This window comes from Poeciliopsis prolifica, unplaced genomic scaffold, assembly GCF_027474105.1.
Source record: "Poeciliopsis prolifica strain line A6 unplaced genomic scaffold, Auburn_PproV2 SCAFFOLD005, whole genome shotgun sequence".
In the NCBI taxonomy this organism is placed as follows: domain Eukaryota; kingdom Metazoa; phylum Chordata; class Actinopteri; order Cyprinodontiformes; family Poeciliidae; genus Poeciliopsis; species Poeciliopsis prolifica.
In genome coordinates, this window is record NW_026562380.1 from 10,774,964 (window position 1) to 10,795,197 (window position 20,234).

A 20,234-nucleotide genomic window follows, 5' to 3' on the forward strand; every position below is an offset into this window, starting at 1 on the left:
CTTGTATATTTGAAGATGACATCATTCTAGTCGGCCGCCATCTTTGTGTGCCAGTGGGTCCATTATGTTATCCATCACTGGGTCTCTATGTCTGGCATTGTCAATTACCCAGAGGAAAACAACATTAGAGGCCTGAATGGGACACGGAGCCGTGGCAGGCCTGACATGGCTGGGTTATATGATTACACAACCTGTTGGCTGTCCGCCTGTCAAGTGTCTCCTGACTCTGATGAATGGCTGTAATATGCCGCGCATCACAACATGCCACGCCAAACACTCATTAATGGCTTCTCATAATGCCGAGGACGTTCCTCCAATGCCGAAGCAGGACTCCCTGAGAGAGAAAGACGGGAGGTTGAGGAGAGGAAGGAGTGGTAGCTGTAGTGTGAGGTTGAAAAATAACGCTCATGAATGCTCCGACCTGGTAGCAGTAAACAAAAGAAACACCGTGTCATCATTTGCATAATTTCACAAATTGCACAGGAAAATGCCACCATCGGTCTCCTGCAACTCGTGGTGAATGCATGATGAGAACTGGATAAAGAGACACACATGTTGGAATTATTATTCTCTGTAAGTGTGATGCATATGTTTCTCAATTAGACATGTTTTTGGCCATCTGTGACATATTTAAATTGTCAGAAATGCGTGCAACATATCACTAGTGTGTGGGAGAGCCACAATAACGGTGCTTGAAGAAAGGAGCTCAAATCTGTTGGATGCCATCTGAAGCTTTGCTGATTGCTCTTTCTTTCCCTGATTTGGGAGAGATGGTACCCATGATCCTCCACATCACTCCACTCTCATCTGTAACAAATAGATCTGATTCTCTCAAAGACATTATTGTGAGAGCTTACGAATTAAAATGGTGAAAATGTCTCTGTATGAGCTGCTTTTTAAGGAGTCTGTGTTGGGAATATAATTCCATGAAGGCATCCCAATATCCTGCCTTGTAGGCTTCAGGAATATGTAGGTTATATGTGCTTCATGCCTCATTTGTTGCCTATCTAGATACATCACCAGGAATCTTGGTTGTTAAAGATGCATGAACAGAAAACACCCATCAGTATAAATCAGATTTCCTTCTGATTGTCAAATATGGTCTTTACCAGTTTCTAAAATTATTCAAATCTGAGCTCAAGTGTCTAAAACTACACACTGCATTATCTATATTCACATTATTTATGAAATTATTTGATAGACGTAAAAATTAATTACACCCCAAGATCCTAGATATGGGAAAATATAAAAAAACACCTTTAAATAAACATTTTTACCTTGTAAATAGGATCAGGGTTTAGCAGAATGTTGGACTCATGGTAAGTAATTTTATATTTTATTTATTCTATCTAGGTAAAATCTACAATTGCACCTAAAAGAAAACACCGACGTACACTAAGCTTGACACAACAATTACTGTAATCAAAGATTTTCAATCCCTGCCTTTAAGTTCTTCATACTGATTATAATCAATTCTCTTCGAATAAGAGAATTGATTCAGAAAGTACCTGACTTTCTGACTCCCTGACCCATATATGTTTATATTACAAAGTCACTGAAACACAAAAATTGGATTTACCAATGTGCATTTTTAGCTATTTTTTATTTATTTATTAATCTCATGGAAGCATGAGTATTTTTATTGAACAACACACATATTGTCACCATACCTTCCTCAGTTGTGCTATTGTTTTCAGATTTGTGCCATGTAAAAAAGCTCACACACAATAAGGAACCCACCTGAATGCTCCTCCGTCTGTGACAATGTTTGTGTATATGTTCATTCTCACAGCTTGAGTTTCTCTGCTTGAAATGCAATACCTGCAGATGTGCCTTGTAAACTGTAGCCGCCAGCTTCTACAGCACGCAGGGGGAACCATTGAAACAAAGCCATTAAAGCAGCTCTCTCTCATAGGGTGCAGATTTTGGTGCATGGGTGCGCCTGACTGATCAGGAGAGATTTTTCATTGTTTCGATATCCTATATTTTCAGATGAATGTCTATAAGCTGCACTTTTATATCGATCACAACATAAGCAGGTTTATCATAATCGCATGTTGTAAAACATGGATGTCAGAGTCTCCTGACAACCTGTTGACACAGTGCAGATTTATGCACACAGATGCACATGCAAACACGGTCCGTACACAAGTTTTAGACATGGCAGTTTTATAGCAGAAGTTTCTTATTGCTGTGGATCTTCCAAAGTCAGATACCAGTGAATGAGTTATTCCGCTCTCTGACCCTCCTAATTGGGAACGGCTGTTCCTGAGAACGAAAAGGCTAAACAGCCGGAGAAATTGAGAACAGACTCTCCTGAAAGGAAAGTCAGAGATGAATAAACAAATGTAAGCAGCAAAGATGTTGATTAGCTGCAGGATGGCTCGTATGTTCGAATGTCGGGGTCATGACACTGAAACTCAGTCCAAACTTTCTCCAGCCATAAGATAAACCATGTTCGGCGCTGTCTCGTAAATGTAGGAGTGGAAAATCAATACAGCAGGAAGAAGAATGACTAAAACGATTCGGTGTTGAGAGAAGAGTTAAAATAAGAAATAAAAAAAATCAAGCGAGAAGAGGTGCAGTACGCTCTGTGACAGCTGCATGCATGTCTTACTGGGTGACGGTCTGTCCGTCTGTCAGAACAGATATTTCTGTCTGTTTAGTGCTGCCTTACAGGCTGCCAGAGACACTCCTCGTGTCATCGCTGGGTGCCTGCTGTCACTGGCTAAAAAGGAGAGAGGGAGTTCAGGGTGTGTGTGTGTGTGTGTGTGTGTGTGTGTGTGGTGTGTGTGTGTGTGTGTGCGTGTGTGTGTGTGCGTGTTTGAGCGAGAGTGACATAGAAAGAAACTCAAGCAGCTGTCTTGAAAGCTCTTCCCCTCTGTCAGTACATCGAGAATCTGCTTTCCCCCTGATATCTGCTCAGTGCTGTTTTACTCAGCTGTTTAGTCAAAAGATGAAGTGTTTTTGCTGAAAAATTTGCACTTTGGGGGAATCAGGATGTTGCACAGCTTACTTGTGATATAAACATGTGCCATGTTGTTTTCATGTCAGACTTACTTATCTTACTGTAGCCAAACTTTTACTGTGGTTTCGTCAGACTACAACTTGTTTGTCCACAACGAGACGCGTTTTCTTTGAAGGAGAAATCTTTTGTCTTTCAAGCCACTTTGTTGTCTAGATATACAGAGAGTTCAGTGGACTGTTTGTCCAATTATACATAATATTCTACAGTAATAGTATTTGCCTCTTTTTTTGCATCTCAAGAACATTACAACAGGAGTCTGTAGACTATTTATATCCACTAATTAGAACTTTGTAGAATACTGTGAAAAAAAATAAAGTCAAAGGAAACTTAATTTGAAAACAATCTGACACAGTTCAATCAGCGGTTAGTTGTTTAACAAGTAGCAGCTGATAACCACAATTCATCACCCTCAAACATTAGATCCTTTCATCCCAGGACTCTCACACCCACCCCCTTCCCACTCTGATAACCACGGGGGCTGGTATAATGACAATCCTTGTTAGGTAGGGCAGGAACAAAACAACCTGCTGAGCACATTTGACTCAAGAAATACTTATCTGCAACTCTGGCCTCATAATCTGCCCTGATAATGACTAATCTTCATCTTGGTGTCACCTAACAGGCTGATTGGTAATGTACAGCCAAACAAAATCTGCAATTACACAGCACTACATCAGTATTTATCACAGATTGTTATAAATATGTGTAATATCAGTGTCCCATAAAGGACGGTGCTGATCTCCAGACTCACTCTGGCTGCATCTTTCTTAGCAGCCACTGCTAAGAATGAGATGGTGCGTTTGTGCTTTGTTGGATCTTTGCCTTTTGCGAAGTGCTTTGTCTTGTTCAGAGTTAAAACAGCCACACTAATGCAGCATTTACACACACGCACACAAAAAAAGAGACTTCATAAATTGTGCAAAATGTAGCGCTAGAAGCCTTTTGTTGTCAAAGCGGCTCTGCCCCTGCATGCACTTCCTGTCTGGAAACTTTTTTCCCATGATTTTCCTCAGATTTTTACTGATATGTTCAAACTTTTAACTATGTGTTGGAGATTCTTAAATGGGCTGTACATTTGACTTCCACACAGAGTTTAGAAGTAGGATTTTTCCCAACAAACATGTAGTAGCAGTACTGAAAAGATAGTGTAGCCGCTCAGATTTATGTAGGAGGTGCAATCGACATGAAGTTTTTGATGAAAATAGCAAGTCGTTTTTAATTTCCTGGGTCAATGGAACACGAGCGTAGGTAGCAAAGTGAGACTGCAATGCTAAAAATCCATCTGTGTTAAGAGTTGGGCTGAAATACTTCCAAAAATGTGTCTTTTTATCACTTACCATCTTTACCTCCACAGACAACCAAATTTTTCTGTTTCTCCTACTTGTAGGTTTGGAAATCTTACTAAATATGGCGTATATTTGCCTTAAGTGCAGATCGTTAAGTCTTTGATTTTTAGTCATCAGTGGAGAATGCTGTCGTCTGATTACAAGCACGTGTTTTTCGCTCGTATGGATGTCCACGGAGTGAGGTAATGGAATATGAAAAGAGAAAAGTGTGGTACTGGGCTGCGCCGTGGTGGAGTTGGGTACAGTGAAGGTTCTTTTGGACTCAATGCATGTTTTTTCTGGCGTCCCAGTTTTGTTGAGGTTGGGTGAATGTGTGCGCCCCGTGGTGGATGAATTAGTAGCAGAGTCCCCAAGTACATGTAGCTTAGTGTGATTTACTATTCCTGAAACATCTCGACTTCTGCTGACCTTTTCTTGAACTCTTTTGCCAAATTCTGGCAAGAAGTCAGTAAATCTAAGAAGTGAAGTCGCCGAGTTCTTCCCAGGCTAATTTCTTAGCAGTGATGTTGATAGTAATTTTGTAGCCTCCTTGACAGCATTAGTCCAGCTTCAGTTTCTGCTCTGTCAGTGTTGGCTCTTCTAGTTCCCCAATTGCCCTGTAACTACACCCCAGTGTTTATGTTCTTTAGGTTAACACGGTTATCTCCTTGCGTAACTGGAGCTCCGAGCCTACACAGGCACTTGGCATGCATGCACAATGTGAGTGATCTTGCAGCTGCAGGACCAACCTTGCTGCCCGGGTGTTGCTCCAGAAAGAGCTGCAGGAACTTGCCAGTATTTTCATTCCCTCTGGAGGTATTTCCGCACACCAACAAAGCCCAGCCTGCGTGATGAAACAAAGAGGAAGCAGCTTTTGTGTGAGGAGAGCAGCCAGTTTCTCAGTACGTGTGTGTGTGTGTGCGTGTGCACTACTGACCCCAGCTAACAGTTTGTTGCATGCAAATATACTCTTGAGCTCGCAATTCAGGTTGCTCCGGGCTCTTGTTTGCTCACGAGCCAAATGTACCATGAGAACAAGCCGACGCTGTGTCCCATTCACAAAACAAAGTTGCCTCCTGTTTGCCTCTAATTAACAGGTATAATGCCTACCTTGTTGTGTTGGTTAGTGATTTTTACAGGCCTTGTTAACCACTGGCTGTTCCCAGTCTTCGCTTCCTCATAAACCATTGCCAAAAAGGAAATGTGTGCTGTAGCCTAGATCCCAATTCACCAGGGAATCTCTTACTGGGGATGGGGGGAAATGAATCAAACTTCTGATAGTAAAAAAAAATAAATAAAAACTTAATGTCCTTTTTAGAGTTCATTCCAGCCAACATAAACATGTGCTCTTTGCTCTCATGACTGGAGGAGTTTACGTAAACTGCCTTGCCTTGCAAGACGATTCACTCCTCTTCAAGATGTTCTAATGTTCAAAGTCACAAATATTCCTGTCAGTAGATGTGTAAAGCTAGTGGCTGGTGAAGTGTGGTGTGCATTGGTAATTAATCTGACACCCCAAAACAAAATGCAGAGTGAACCATTGAATTCAGAAGTCAATTGATCACAATGGAGTTCAGATATTCTTAATTTATTCTTAGTAGAAATAAATCTGTTCTCTTCCTGGTCTTCATGATGTCCTTTAGATGACTCCTAAAGGCATTTATTGAGTTGTACTGGTTGTATTTGAGTGCATCAGAGGGAATGGGGGTCAAATACAAATAGTGAACATAAATACGAGTTCTGTCATAAAAACCTTTGAAAACCATCTAGTATTTTTCTCTCCGTATTGTTTGGCCTCATAAAATCCCCCATAATGCCTTACATTTATTCAGCTGCAACATGATGAAATGTGGAAAGTTTGAAGTCCATGAATGCTTTTGCAAGGCACAGTATATAAAATCTGTTTATTACAGTTAATTTTTTTAAAATGCTGTCAAAGGATTTATATCCCCCATTCTGAGCCAATATCTTTTCATTAGTCGAGGGTTTTCAAGGATAAATCCAAGGTTTGAGGCTCTTTAGGAACATCAGTTTTGATGTTTTATTTGAGGTCATAGCACAACGACCGAGAATTGCAAATGTTTTCTTTTAGTGTGTGTGTGCAAAAGTAAAAAAAAAGAAAGAAAAGAAGTGGAGATTTCTCTCCAGGGCTTGTCCACTAGAGTCAGCGTCCTGTGGGGTTGACAGCCAAGGCCCTGGTGACACACGCTTATGCCCATAAACAGGGATTTGGTCCTCTGGAGAAAATAACCTTGATAATTACTGGGTTCATATGGACCTGCCCACAGTGAGAGGGGGGAGGAAGGCTGACTGAGAAGTTAAGGGGAGAGAGAGCGAACCACATCCGCTGGTGCATTCCTGCATGCTGTGTCATAGTGGTGCCGAGTTTCCCTTCGGTTTGCACGGAGATTTCCACAAGGCGGAGAGCGCGCAGAGGCACTGATGCAGCGCCTGAGGCTGTGGACTCCTACATTTAAAGTTTAACAAGGCACAAGTCATTCGTATTCTCTCCACAGAAACAGAAAGAGTGTACGTAAGAGAGCTGGCAGACGATGGTGAAAAACTGGTGCTGTATGGAGGGTGGGATACATGGAAAACAAGATAAAAAAAAATATATATATATATATATACAGTCTGGTGACCTAACAGTGGAGACACTTATACACTGAGACTGTCCTCTTCCAGTCTCTTTCACTTGCATCATGTGGTGGAACTGATTTGGCACCGGCGCAGCAGCCAGAGCTGCATGTCTGTGTCTGGCTGGCCGCCCGTCTGCTTGCCTGTCATTCTGCTGGTTAAAGAGGCCTTGTTGAACCGCTGCGCCGTGCCTGCCCGCTGCAGGGCTATTCATGCCTGCGAAGCCAGAAACAGCCAAGTCTTGTCAACCGGCGCTAGCTAGCTCACACCAATTGACTCCTCCAGGGGCAGTTTGCTTGCTAAGCACACCGACTCAAGCTACTCAATAATCCATTTTTTAAAGTTTCGATTACATTTCAGAGGACGTCCACAGTCCATACCCTCCGTCCCAATACGTGTGCGTCTCCCGGATTGAGTGCGTGGCGGAATAGACTGATCCTTTCCCAGAGGAGTTGTATAACACCGGCACAAAACAAAGCAGATCCCTCGAGCCGCGTCGAAGGCTGCAGATTTCAGCTACAGTTTGTCACTCAGATAGAGTTCTCCCCCTGCTTGTCTGGTTAATGGCAGCTCATTCTGTCACAGTTGACCTGAGCCTCCGTGAACTGTTCTGTGTCCTTTTCTCAGTCCCTTTGTGACACACATCATGAGGACAGGCATAAGAGCCATGGCTTCATTTTGCGCTCCCACTTTCACCTCCTCCTCTCATGCTCTCATTCCCAACTCCTTCATCTTCCCTTCTGTCCTTCCCTTTTCTGTTCCCCTCCCTCGCTCCTCGCTTTGGCGTCTGCATTCCTAACATCCTCCTGCTATGATTAGCTGTCGTGTTTTTTCCCCCCTCAGCCAGTGTAATTTCTAGATCCTCCTGTGTCCTTGGAAAGCTCGTCTAATAAGCTCAGACACACTGATATCTCCATGCACCACGGGCCTTATTCTCCAGTGTCACCAAGCATGTAAACAAAGGCGGACAAAAAAAAAAAAAAAAGAAAAGGGAAAAAAAACAAAAAACACATGCGGTGCCTCTTCCTAGCGTGCTAATAGACCCGGCCTACCAACCCCACCGAGGGCAGCACCAACAACACTAGATTGCGAACGGTGACCTTCCGCGTGCCAATCACAACAAATCTGCTTCCTGATTCGAATATTTGGAGGAAAACGGTGTAAATTGAAAGCAGAAATCCCCCCGGTGTGAGACAAGATGAGCCTAGGAATAAATTATTCAGATGGCAGTCTCTCCTGCTCTCTCTCTCTCTCTCCTGAATGATTCTCGCCTTCTGCTACATTTAATGGCATCTGCGATGACGCCCATTGGAGATTAATCCAGATGCGAGACGTTTGTGTTAGCGTGCTCACATTTGCGCTCGCGGCCCGCTCGCCCCTCTTCTCATGCATCCTGTCGTGTCGTGTGATGGGGAAACAGAGCCTCAACAGGGGAATTTATCTCTTCTCCAGAGAGGCTTGTAAATAAACAAGTTGTGAATCAATGGCTCCATTTGTTTTGTTTTTTTTTTTCTTTCTTATAATTCTGCCTTTTCTCTTTAGGCAGTGTGACAGCATTTTTTTCTGTAGATCTCAGCAGCCGTATTTTTTCTCGGTGAGAGTGAGAAAACATGCCTGGCTGGCTTCGTGTTTCATTACAGAGGATCAGTAAATTACCGTGTATGTAAGTGTGTGTGTACATGTTTTCTTTTTTTCTTTTATATCACCCACTGCAGCTCATTTAGCACCATGATGGAGCCTTTGTATGAATGGGGAAATAATACCAGCATTGGAAATTATGCTTTAGAACTTCTCAGTCAAACAAAGACACAGTAGAAATTACTTGGCTTAGATGAACACAAGAACACGCAGTCAGTCCTGTGGTTAATGTATTTCAGTCTTGGTGAGCATTATTGATTCACTGCAGAAGGATGACCCTTCCTTGATAAGTGCCTACAATATTTTACTGTTTGGAATATTTTTCTCAAGCATGTATTCATTATTTTTAAACTGAGCAGAAGCTTTTTTATAAGCCGTTTTCCTTAGAGTCCCAGCAGACCATCATGTTCATCTTGTTTTTGCCATAAACGTGTGCATTTTTGAGTTTTGTTTCTTATTTGTCCTCGTTTTTGTTTCTATTTTAATCCTCTGAGCTTCACTTCTGTTGCCTCTAGGAGCAATAATTAGCTGGTTCCAGAAAATATAAAGGGTGTTACCTGTATTAGTTAGGGTTCAGTGACTGACACCAGCAGTGAATAATGATGTGAGAGGAGTGTTCCTGTTTCTTCACACATAAAGGTAACCTCCCAGTGTGTAAACCCTGATTAGGAGCATCCTGAGTCATTCAGGTAATATCGTTTTTGTAATATTTGTGGCGCGCCAAAGGTGCCACAATGTAATAAATTAAATCAACATACAATTTTTGTTTACAACATAGCTAAAATTATGAACTTTATTAAATAAATAAATGAATAAGATTTTTTTTTGTGGATCTGTAAATAGATAGTAAATAGTTAGGTGCACAAATACACTATTACACATGAATATATATAACTTCTTCTCATAAGATTTCTCATTAAATATAATTGATAAATCATCTCAAAATGTTATTGCATTGTCATTTCCAATAAAATCACAGTAAAAAATTAAGCCACAGTAGAAAGAAGAGTGTGCATAAAATAGAATAATCTCAGCTCTACTTTTATTTCTTTCTTTTATTGGCTCTTAAGCTTCAGTGCATCATGAAATAATGTATACTGGCAATGCGCCTCCTCGTATTGACCTTAATGTTTGATCAGCTCCAAGGGCATTGTGCATGTGCTATTGTTTTTTTCAAAATGGCCTTAAATAGCTAACTATATATACATGAGTAATAAATTATAAAAACAATTAACCCCTGAATACTTGTAGTTGAAGTTTTCAGTTAGAAGTTAGCAGGTTGTCCACATCCTCGAGAACCTGCTGAATAAATATGCTTTGCAAAAGTGCCCATTTGCTTAAAGAGTAAATATCGTTGTTTATGATAATAACAAGACTGAAAATTATAATGCAAAAACATAAATAAATTTGTTTTGTTAAAAGTATCCATTTTTTTAATACTCTGGCAAGTATTACTTCTCTCAGGCTTGAAGGTTAAGGAATCATTTAGTGATTTATCAGTTCATCAAACTGTGGAAATCCTCAACTTCCAAGCCTCCCACTACACAGCGTCATACCAACCAGAGGTTTGCCATCCTTTCTTTCTCCATATTCAAGAACCGTCCTCTGTTCCCCATAACCAAGTGTGAAATTGCAGCATCAGATTGTATTTCATTAATTAAACTCACAAGACTAATTTAATTTGATTCAGATATGGGGGAAATCGTGGATCCACGTTTAGCTTGCAAACTGGTGTTAATAGTAATTAAATGTTGGGTAATGTTTTGTTTTAATTCAATTTTTTTCTTCTGTTCGCATGCTGGAAAACCGTGTCATCAAGTTTAAAACAGGCTTAGGCGAGCTAAGGATGCAGCTCTGTGAAGTATGCAGTGCTGTGTTAATAGGTCCCGTAAGAAAATCTACACATCTCCATTACAAAATAGCCAGAAGCAAAATAAAAGAATAGTTGCTCCTTGATTAGAGCCTGGAGAGTTCAAAGACAGCTGCTTCTGCAAGGAATCGTCTTGTGTTTGTCGTTTAGGTATTTCATGTTTAACACCTGACAGAATTGTGGATACATATTCTCTTTAGCTCCCCAGTTCTCTGCCTCCAATTTGTCAGATGAACAGCAGGGAGCTTTATTTCATCCTAATAAATGACACCAGCTATTCCATGTATTCCGATTACTTAAATACCACATTTTGCATCGTAACACTTGCTAACCTTTGTTGCGTTGTGTTTTGTTTTGGTTTCAGACTCGCTCTGTGATTGAATAAGTTTAAGAAGCCGATTTTGCCTAACAGCAAATACAGGAACCTCCTCATCTGAATCGGTAAGACTCCTCATTCATCCCCTCTGTCTTTGTCCAAGTGCCTTGGTGTGAGCTGCGGTGTCCATATGACCGCTTGGTCTCAAATGCAAGATAAGAAACAGTAGTTTCGATCTAGATTTTTGTTGTGTCACTTGCCTTTATCTTTAAACATGGAGTAGGTTTTTTTCCCAGAAAAACGTTGTTCATTTTATTCAGGTTGTACAGCAAAGCAGAGGAGAGAGTGAAAACTCTTTATTTCTGATGAGCAAAAGAACATAAAGAGTTTTATTTGGATATCCAGTCATTTGCAAAGAAAAGCATTTGTGTCTGCACCAACCATTGTACAACCATTGACGATTTTCATAATATTATACTACTGTAAATATGGATATGTGTATATTTATGTTATTGTGTTTCCTCTTTGGACGGTTAGACAACTTGCGCCTGTCACTTGGACAGTTTCAGTCTCTGAGAGTAGCAAACAGTTCTTACTGCTGATGTGGTTTCTGTGGCTTCTGTCTATAGAAAGACCCAGATCTTATGCAGTGACTTGCACAAACATTGATTCCCCTTAAGCCACTTCACTGTTTTTCACATTACAACCACAAACTTCCGTCCCTTATAATGGGCATTGTATGTGACAACCTAAAAAAGACAAGTGCTTAATTGTGAATGGGTTTTTGCTTGAATAAAATCTAGTGCCTTGTTAGTACATGTAGCATGCTTGTGTGTTGATTAGTCTCAGGATAATTACAGCTCTGTGATGACCTCAGAAGTTTTTTAGAGAACAGTTGTGAACAAACATCATGAATCAGACAAATCGGGGAGGTTTAAAGCAGGGTTAGGTTGTAAAACAATCTCCACAAGCTTTGAACATCCCAGAACTGAATGTTACATTAAATCGCAGTTCTTATTGAAATGTCAGTGTGTGCAACATCACAGCTTCTATGGATCGCATTGATGCAATACAATTTCAGATGGAAAAGATTGAAACTCTGCTTTCTAATAATCTATTTGGTCACCTAGGCAGACTGGTACTGTCCTTTTTGCAGACAACTGATATAGATTCTCCTGATCCTACTCAGAAAGCTCAGAGTGAGTGAAGGAGACATTGTGCTGGTTGAACAGAATGAGACTATTGAAGAAAATGAGAGTTACCAATGCAAAATTCAATATTCTTATAAACATTTTTCGCTTTGTCTAAAATTGCACAATTGCAAACTGACCGAGACTTGCCAAGTCATCTACCTAAGCTGATAGTCAACGATAGGTTTAGAGATGCAGAAATCAACACCTGAGGTTGGAGAATCTGTCAAAAGAGGAGCTGCACAAATTTTCCTTATGTAGAAGTAAAAATATTGATGAAGGAAAGCTTTGCAGTTTGCACCAAACAATGCAGGACACACAGCAAACTTGTGGATGGAAGATTTTTGGTCAGACAAGACCTAACCTGAACTTTTTGACTTGCTGCAAAGCTGAATGAAGCTAAATACAAGGTTTCCTAGTAAGAAAATCTTTTTAAGTTTGGCGTCCGGCAGCTCAAACTTTGATCAAGGCTGCAGTAATGGCTTAATGCCTGGATTAGAATCGACCCGTCAAAGTCAAGAAGTAAACCAAGAATCTGTGGCATGACTTGAACATTGGTATTCACAGAATATCACACAATTTGACTACATTTATTCAATTTTCCAAAGACAAAATGGTCCATGTCATTGCATCATAGAGTGGTTGCAAACACTCACTAACAGGGACTGAGTAGAAATTGACTTCACACCTCTCAGATTTTTATTTGCAAGCGAATTCGAAAACCACAAGTTTTTTTTTCTATCCACTTTACAAGCATTCAGTGATATGTAGTGGTCTGTCACATAAAATGCTACTAAAGTACTTTGAGGTTTGTGGTTTCAACATTATAAGAGATTAAAAGGGTATGAATACTTTTGTACTGTAAGCTGCAATGAGCCAAGCAGTGTTGAGCCAATGTGATCTTAGCATGTATTGCCATTGACCTGCCTTCATCAACAAAATTATTTGAAAGAAGGACAAATGTTTATCTCGATTTCACCAGCAGCTTCGTGCTCCACAATTTGCAGGATCAATTTCATGCAAAAACATGCATGAATATTGTGTTCAATTAGCCTTTGAACAGCATGAGCATTATGCATTTGCCTATCCCTTGGACTCCATAAATTCTAAGTGTCTATTTAAACCCATGGCAGTCATCATCGCAGTGTCGAAAACCTTTGACCACCATGATGGATGATGTAATTGGGTTGAACGAGGCTGCAAGGAAACAACAGACAGCAGACCAAAGGATCCCATATTATTTCTCAGACACATTAAAAGAAAAGGAGATCTAATCTCGTCACCTTTGTTGGGGATAGTTGTGCAAAATGTCGACGGTGTAGTTTGTGTACATGTGAAACAGCATCAGAGCGCTGGAAGGTGAATAATTTTTGGTGGCATCTGCACATTTTGCAGTATGCTAATGAGCAAAGCTGCAAAAGCCAGATTGCCAGGAGAGAGAAGGGGAGATGGAGAGGAAAGAAAAACAGGGAGGGAGCCGCGTGGAGGAGAGAGAAACAGACGGAGGCTGGTGTAAATTATGGATGCAACCTGCGATTTCCAAGAGGGAAAGAAAGGCAGAGAGAAACCTCCAGTCATGCATATCAGATTATGCATTTACCACATTTTCTTATCATGGTCCATGAGCAAAACTTGAATGCAATCTGGGCTCTTTGTGAATGCGTGCGTGTCGGTGTATGAGACAGAGAGGGAGAGCACTTACATATTCATCCATGTCAAGTTTCGTGGAGTTGTGTTGTGCTGTCAAGCGTTCTCTAAACTTCGTACAATGTGTTCACTTTTATCACTCTTACTGTTTTGTTTTTTGCTGTATCCGGGCACTGTTTACAATAGAGATGCAGAAATCAACCAGCAGGACATCGGAATTGGCCTTTGATTGGTCAAAACAGAAAAATCAGATTTATTTCTCCCCACTTTTTAATTTTGTACATCTGACCAAAAACAAATTTTCAATCACATGGGAACATATACTCACATACACAACTCTCTTCATTTCTTAATTTTATTACGATATTTTTTGCTCTTTTATGGCATTATCACTCTTTGGAAAAAATCGACCCGATCGGTGCATTTCTACTATACGTTTCATTCACAGAGAAGAAAATCTATTCTGCTCCAGGCTGTTTCAGTTACTCTCTGTTCTCAAATCACAGAGGCTACGCCTGACATTTTTAATGGCACAAAAAGCTGAGTAGTGCGTTGTTTAAAAACACCCCCCAAAAAACCAAACAAACAAACAAACTCGACTCTCATTATGTGACTTGCTGGGGCATTTTAGTTAAGTGAAGTTAAGTAAAAGGGAGCATTCGTTCAGCGCTACCACATCCCAGCCTTGTGTGCCAGTCCCCTGAGTATGGTATGTGTGTCTGTGTGAATAATGGATCCATTCTTGAGTCATGTCTGTGACTTGGGCCTGAGCAGTGGTGTGGTTTCCCCCACCAGAGGTTGGAGGTACAGGGACGGGAGGGGCTGCTGGTCTGGAAATAGCTCTGCCTGAGCTGAGAGCACCTTAGGTGGGCCTCTGTCTGAGCTTCATCTCCCTTTAACGCACTTACAAGACAAAAAGTACAGTTCTGCTCGCGAGTGCTCTGCACATCATGAGCACGTTTTCCCTACTGTGGCTTAACAGAACTGGAGTCAGCTTTGCTGTCTCTGTGATCTCCTCAAACATGACAGGAGGCTTCTAAAAATGCCGCAGCTTCTAAGAATTGAACAAGAGTCGTATTGCACTTTAAAGCTAGACAGAAAATATGAAGCTCCCTTGGATCTCACTGTCATGTAAATGTGTGTTAATGTGTAAAGTAGGTCATTTATGTGGAGCAGGGACAGCCGTGTTGCACTTCTCTTCAACGGAATATAGTTTGCACGCAGACACATAGCAGGATTTGGCAAACACAGCGAGGGATTTATGTTTACCCCCATTTTGTTTATATGTCCCGCTAAAACATCAACATAGAAGGGGAGGAAGAGGCGACATGGGTGGGAGTGGAGGGGGCACTGAAGGTGAAAATCGCTGTGGTCAGTCCAAGTACAGCATCAGTAACCACAACCACAGATAGAAGCAGAAAAATCTGACTAAATCAGATTACCAAACAAAGAGTAAAGAGGATTAATTCTGATCTGTCTCGCTGCCTCCCCACCTCTCCCTTCCCCCCAATCTGCAATCTATAAAATCCTCTGACAGTTTTCTGATTTACTTTGTGTTTCTTTTTCTTTGCATGTTTCTGTAGGTAAAACTCTTTCAGCTTGCTAGTAAAACTTGCTCTTTTGTTTTGACTAAAGACATCTAGAAATCTGGAGAACTGCTCTCCCCACCCTAAAATACACAAATAATCTTCTTAAGTCATGAACCGAGGAATTGACTGATGGCTGTAATCTGACATTTTTCAGCCTGATCTGCCCTAACTGGAGAGTGGCCAGTCAGAAACTCAACATTCCTGATCAGTGAATATCAGCAAATTCAGCATTGCTAAACACTAGCGGCAGCAACACTCCTCAGTGTTGTGGTTGTGACTGCAAGTAGACATTTGGAAATGTTGGGAGCTTTTTGAGAATCCTAGAGGAGAGGTTTCTTTAGGTAATACAGATGGAAGCTGCTGTTTTGATACGCCATGCCACTCTAATCTTAAATAGAAGATGCTAAAGACAGTTTAAAATGTCAGATGCAACTCTGCTGGTTTTAATTTTAATATAAATTATCTACAGAAGGGAGGTTAGTACACAGTATTTTAGTTAAGGCTGTGCAACACCCAGGAAAATGTGTAATTACAGTCCTGCATCATAATTTTGTAAATATTGATTCAGATTAATCCATATCGTTGTGGCTCTTGTTTTTTTTTCTTTTTGTTCATCACAATGTCCTGCCTCTCTTTACTATCACAGTCACTGTGACTGTGGGCATGATAAAAGCCCAAGTATATTGTTACTTTCCATAATTAGCATCTTAGTATAGCCCTTTCGGAGAATTGTGTAAAATCTGTGTCCATAGTTTAAAGCTTCACAAAAGCTGTCAATACATGTCTGATCACAGCTTTTCTAGTGTTCAGATGCTGTTTCACAGGGTGCAACACAGACCTGACCTGCATTAGGTCTCACATAGAGTCATAATTACATGTTTTTCCAGTCACACTCCATGTTGGCAATACGGCCTGCGTTCAGACGGGCATCTGTGTCCCTGCTGCTGTCAATTAAACGATCATAGCAAGGTTCAGTGGGATACGTCCAATTAATGGAAAGCACAATACACGGAAGGGAATAATTACACCTCGTCTCAGGCTTTCAGAGATCAAATGCTTTGCTGCTTTTCTTTGAAATAATCACAGGAGTTTCTGTCGATTTACAGGGAATCAGTAACTGATTCCTTGTAGGTTCTTGGAGTAAAAAAAGGAAGCTAGATTGATTTGGTTAACATTTTATAAAGCTTACAAAGGCAAAAGGTCTTTGAGGTTTTTCATATTATTTGTTCTTCGCTAACGTTGCACACCAGAGGTGAGCTGCTGCAACTCTGCAGTTCTCCAGTGCAACACTGAGGGAAAAGGCACTTCGTTTTTGAAAAGCCCAGTTCAGACATGCTTTTCCTTTTCCTTATTGCCGCCATTTAATTCAGAGGAGCTCGTACACGCACCGACTCAGATGTATGGCCCTGCCGAGTGCTTATAGCTGCTAAAAGATTTGTATTAATACCCTCTCTGGTACTCTTTGATCTAAACTGATTCATTTTGAGCGTCTCGCCTACACACAAACACCTCAGAAGCACGATACAGTATCGCTCCTGACAGCTTGACAAACTGACGTTCCCACTCTCAATCACTCCTGCTCCTGCCCTCTTGCTCTCCCCAACAGAACTGTATATTGTGACCAACAAGACTGTAATCAGCACAAAACCCTAATCAAATCATCGCTCCAACAACAAGCCCCGGCTGCCGTGCTTCCAAGAAACGCATCTCAGATCAAGAGTTTACTGTAAGCAGTCTCCGCTGCGTGAAATGTCAAGAGAACGAGGATTGCTTTCAAAAAATGTCACTGACAAAATAATAGCAGTAGTAGCAGAATGCCTCGTGTTATGTTTGTATCTCGTGTCAGCAGGTGTGATATGTAACCGTGTGTGCCTCCTTATAAAAGAAGCTACACAGAAAATCAACAATCTGTGGACTAAAACTGGTGTGCGATAGGCAGTGTGTGCAAGCCATCCAGTTAGCTATTAAAGTGTGTCTTTTGGATCTGCTCAAACAAATGCACATCTCCAAACCTCCTCATTATTGGCAGCAGGATTCCTGCCTGGGCATTGGGACAACTTTTTGTCAGTGTGTGTCTCTCTGTGTTCGTCTGTAGCTGTGCATGTGCGTGTGTGTGTGTGTGTGTGTGTGTGTGTGTGTGTGTGTGTGTGGAGTTTGAGTGGCGCACGCCTGGTTTCAGCGGCTCATTCCAAGATTTGGTTAACCGAGTTGGCTCGCCCTATCACATAGCCGCAGAGTGTGCAGTTGCTTCAGCCTCTGTTTCATTTAGTGGCACCCACGCTCTTATCCTCCTGCCACGAAAACACACAGGACTCCTATGCTTTTTATCTGCTGCAACAGACACAAGCACATCTGAGTTCTCATGCACGCACACAGTCGAATGAGAGAGTGACAGAGTTAGAGGGTGAGAAAGAGGGAAAAAAATAAGAAAGTACCAATTAGGCTCCTGAGACAGATCTGCCAACAGACATCAGAGGGTTGGAGGCGGAGAGTGTTGTGTGCATGTGTCTGTGTGTACATGTTAGATAAGGGGGGATAGGAGGCGTTTCACCACAGCCGCAGTGTCAAACTTTATGTTTTTTAGGGGTTTTGTACTTTCATAACCTGCTGAGGAGGCTGGCAATTATTAAGAGATTGTTGCCTTTCATATTTATCTGTTGACAGTTTTGTGCTCAGTTGCTGAAGTACAAGTGGGCTGTATGTTTGTTCCCTTGATTTTTACCTCATGTGGCATCGCTTCATACACACAGATTCATTTACAAGAAGAAACTGATTTCTAGGTGATACTTTGGTTTCATTGGGAAATATGCCATGCGATGAACTTGTGATCTGTCCTGGGTTTACTCTGACAACATAGACCACTGAATTAAGTTGGTGCAGTAGATGGATGAAATCGACCTTTAATGTCGCACCAAATAGGATTATTATTATGCTATGGGAACTTTTTTAAATGTGCACTGAATCTTAATCTTAAATACTTCGACTCCAATCAGGCATAACATTATTACTACCATCTTGCTCCCAAAGCTGCACTGACCCTTTGAGGCATGGACACCACACCCCCGAAGTTGGGCTGTGGTATCTGTGGCATAAGTTGTGACATGGAGCCTCTGTGGATTATACTTACTTGTCCAACAGATGCTTTCTGGATTTCATTGGTGAGGAATTTGGATCTTTTTTTTTCACTCCTCAAACTATTGTTGAACCAGGCCAGATTCACGTCAGTCAATGAAAGGGACTACATGGTCTCAGAATATTTAGGTAGGGGATACATTAAAAGGACCTAAAGGTATCCTTTTAGGCACCCAAAACATTCTCACTGCATTCTTCTCATTGTGGATCCAGGTGTCCTGCGTTCCCCAGGTAAGCAACACACAACCACCTGGCCAGCCCAGCCCACTTTTTTTCACTGTTATGGTGGAAAGAGGTCAACATGGCCACTTGAGGCTGCTGCAGATGCAACAGTCTGTGATTTGCTCTGTTCTAACACCTTTCTATTAGAATCACCATTAACTTAAGCAATTTAGAGTCCAGTGAATCATCTGAAGAGACCCCATAGCAGTCTTCTTCTCTTGTGCATCAATGAGCATCTGATCCATCACAACTTTGGCGTGCACAAATTTGCACCTATATTTACTTTTTCCCATATTTCCTGCTTCTAACACATTGCCTTTAAGGACAAAATAGCTACCTGCCGGTTAATGTTGACCTGCCTACGAACATGATAGCAGAAAATTAGTGCCATAACTTTTACCTGTTAAGGAACACAATGTGATGTCAGAAACATTCATTTAAATGTGAACAATAAAATAAACTAGATTAACCGAAGCTGGTCTCTCATAACTCAGTAATTATATTCTCCTCCACTGCTCATCAGACATGTCCGTTGCACATAATTTCCTATGGTTAAATAATCGTTGCACTTTCCAGTGGGAGCAATGAAACCATTGATGGATGTCAACAGTTACATCTGCCTTTAATATTCATGCTTGAATCTCAGTGCATCCTGATTAATTTCACACTCATTCCAACAGCTGTCCTGTGTTGACTTTGATGGGCTCCTTAATGTGTGTCTTAATTTCAAGTGTTTGTGTTGCACTTATGTTGCTAAAACTAACCAATAACCCAGTTTTTAAAGGTACAGTCAACTTCAAGGTTTCCATTTTAAATGCTGAAGGAAAGGTCTGTTTTGTGTTGAGGCTTTCCAGTCAGCAACCAGTAGCTCAGCCTTAATCCAAACAGTCTTAGGGATAGAAAATACTCCCGCTTCACTGCCAAATGAAGCCTCCTCTTCTGCTCTGCGTTCATGCTGCGAAACAAAAGGCTAGTTTGGCCAAATCAGGACTGACATCATTGGCAACAGCTGCGGGCTGCATGCACAGTGTGTCTGTGCATGTGTGTTACTGTCGCCGTGTGTTTATGTCTGTGTGTGTTTGTGTTTTTGTGTCTGTCAAGACGAGGTGACCTGATTGCTCAGCTGAGCAGTGAGGAAGGACCCAGCCTCATGTTGTCAGAGCCGCGCTATTGGAAAACACAAGAAACGGGCCACAGCACTCCTCGCTTGGTAGCCCCTCCCATCTTCTGTCACTGTCTGTGGGGTTTTTGTTTATGTCTCATAGTCTCCCACTACACCCCCACCATGCCCACACTCACATATTCACTCTGTGGCATGAGTGAAAATGGCAACGCTTGGTTTAAAAAATTCAAAAACACTCACTGCACTGCAGCACCAACTTCCAGTTTCTAGCCCATGTTTTATTTTTCCTGTTGTGAATATCGAACTAGTTACAACTAGATAAGCAGAAGGCAATATATAAGTCATGTGACTTCACGAACAGTTTCTGTGTGGACTGTGCACATTGTTGTGTTTGACAAATCCAACAGCTTTATGCACAATGTATTTATAGTTAACCAACTGCAGAGTCTGGCATTAACAGACTGTAATAAAGCAGGTCTCGCTCAGATTACATCGTCTTCCAAGTTGCAGTTTCGGC

The 20,234-nt window shown here is 41.3% G+C and overlaps 1 protein-coding gene across 3 annotated transcripts in view; it reads left to right on the top strand.

Moving 5' to 3' along the window:
• zmiz1a (zinc finger, MIZ-type containing 1a) overlaps positions 1-20,234 on the top strand; it is a 116,830-nt gene that overhangs the window by 36,188 nt on the left and 60,408 nt on the right. For all 3 annotated transcript variants that reach the window (XM_055029333.1, XM_055029335.1, XM_055029334.1), the window contains exon 3: positions 10,863-10,939. The gene's annotated coding sequence lies outside the window, so the exon portion shown is untranslated. The remainder of the gene's footprint in view (positions 1-10,862; positions 10,940-20,234) is intronic.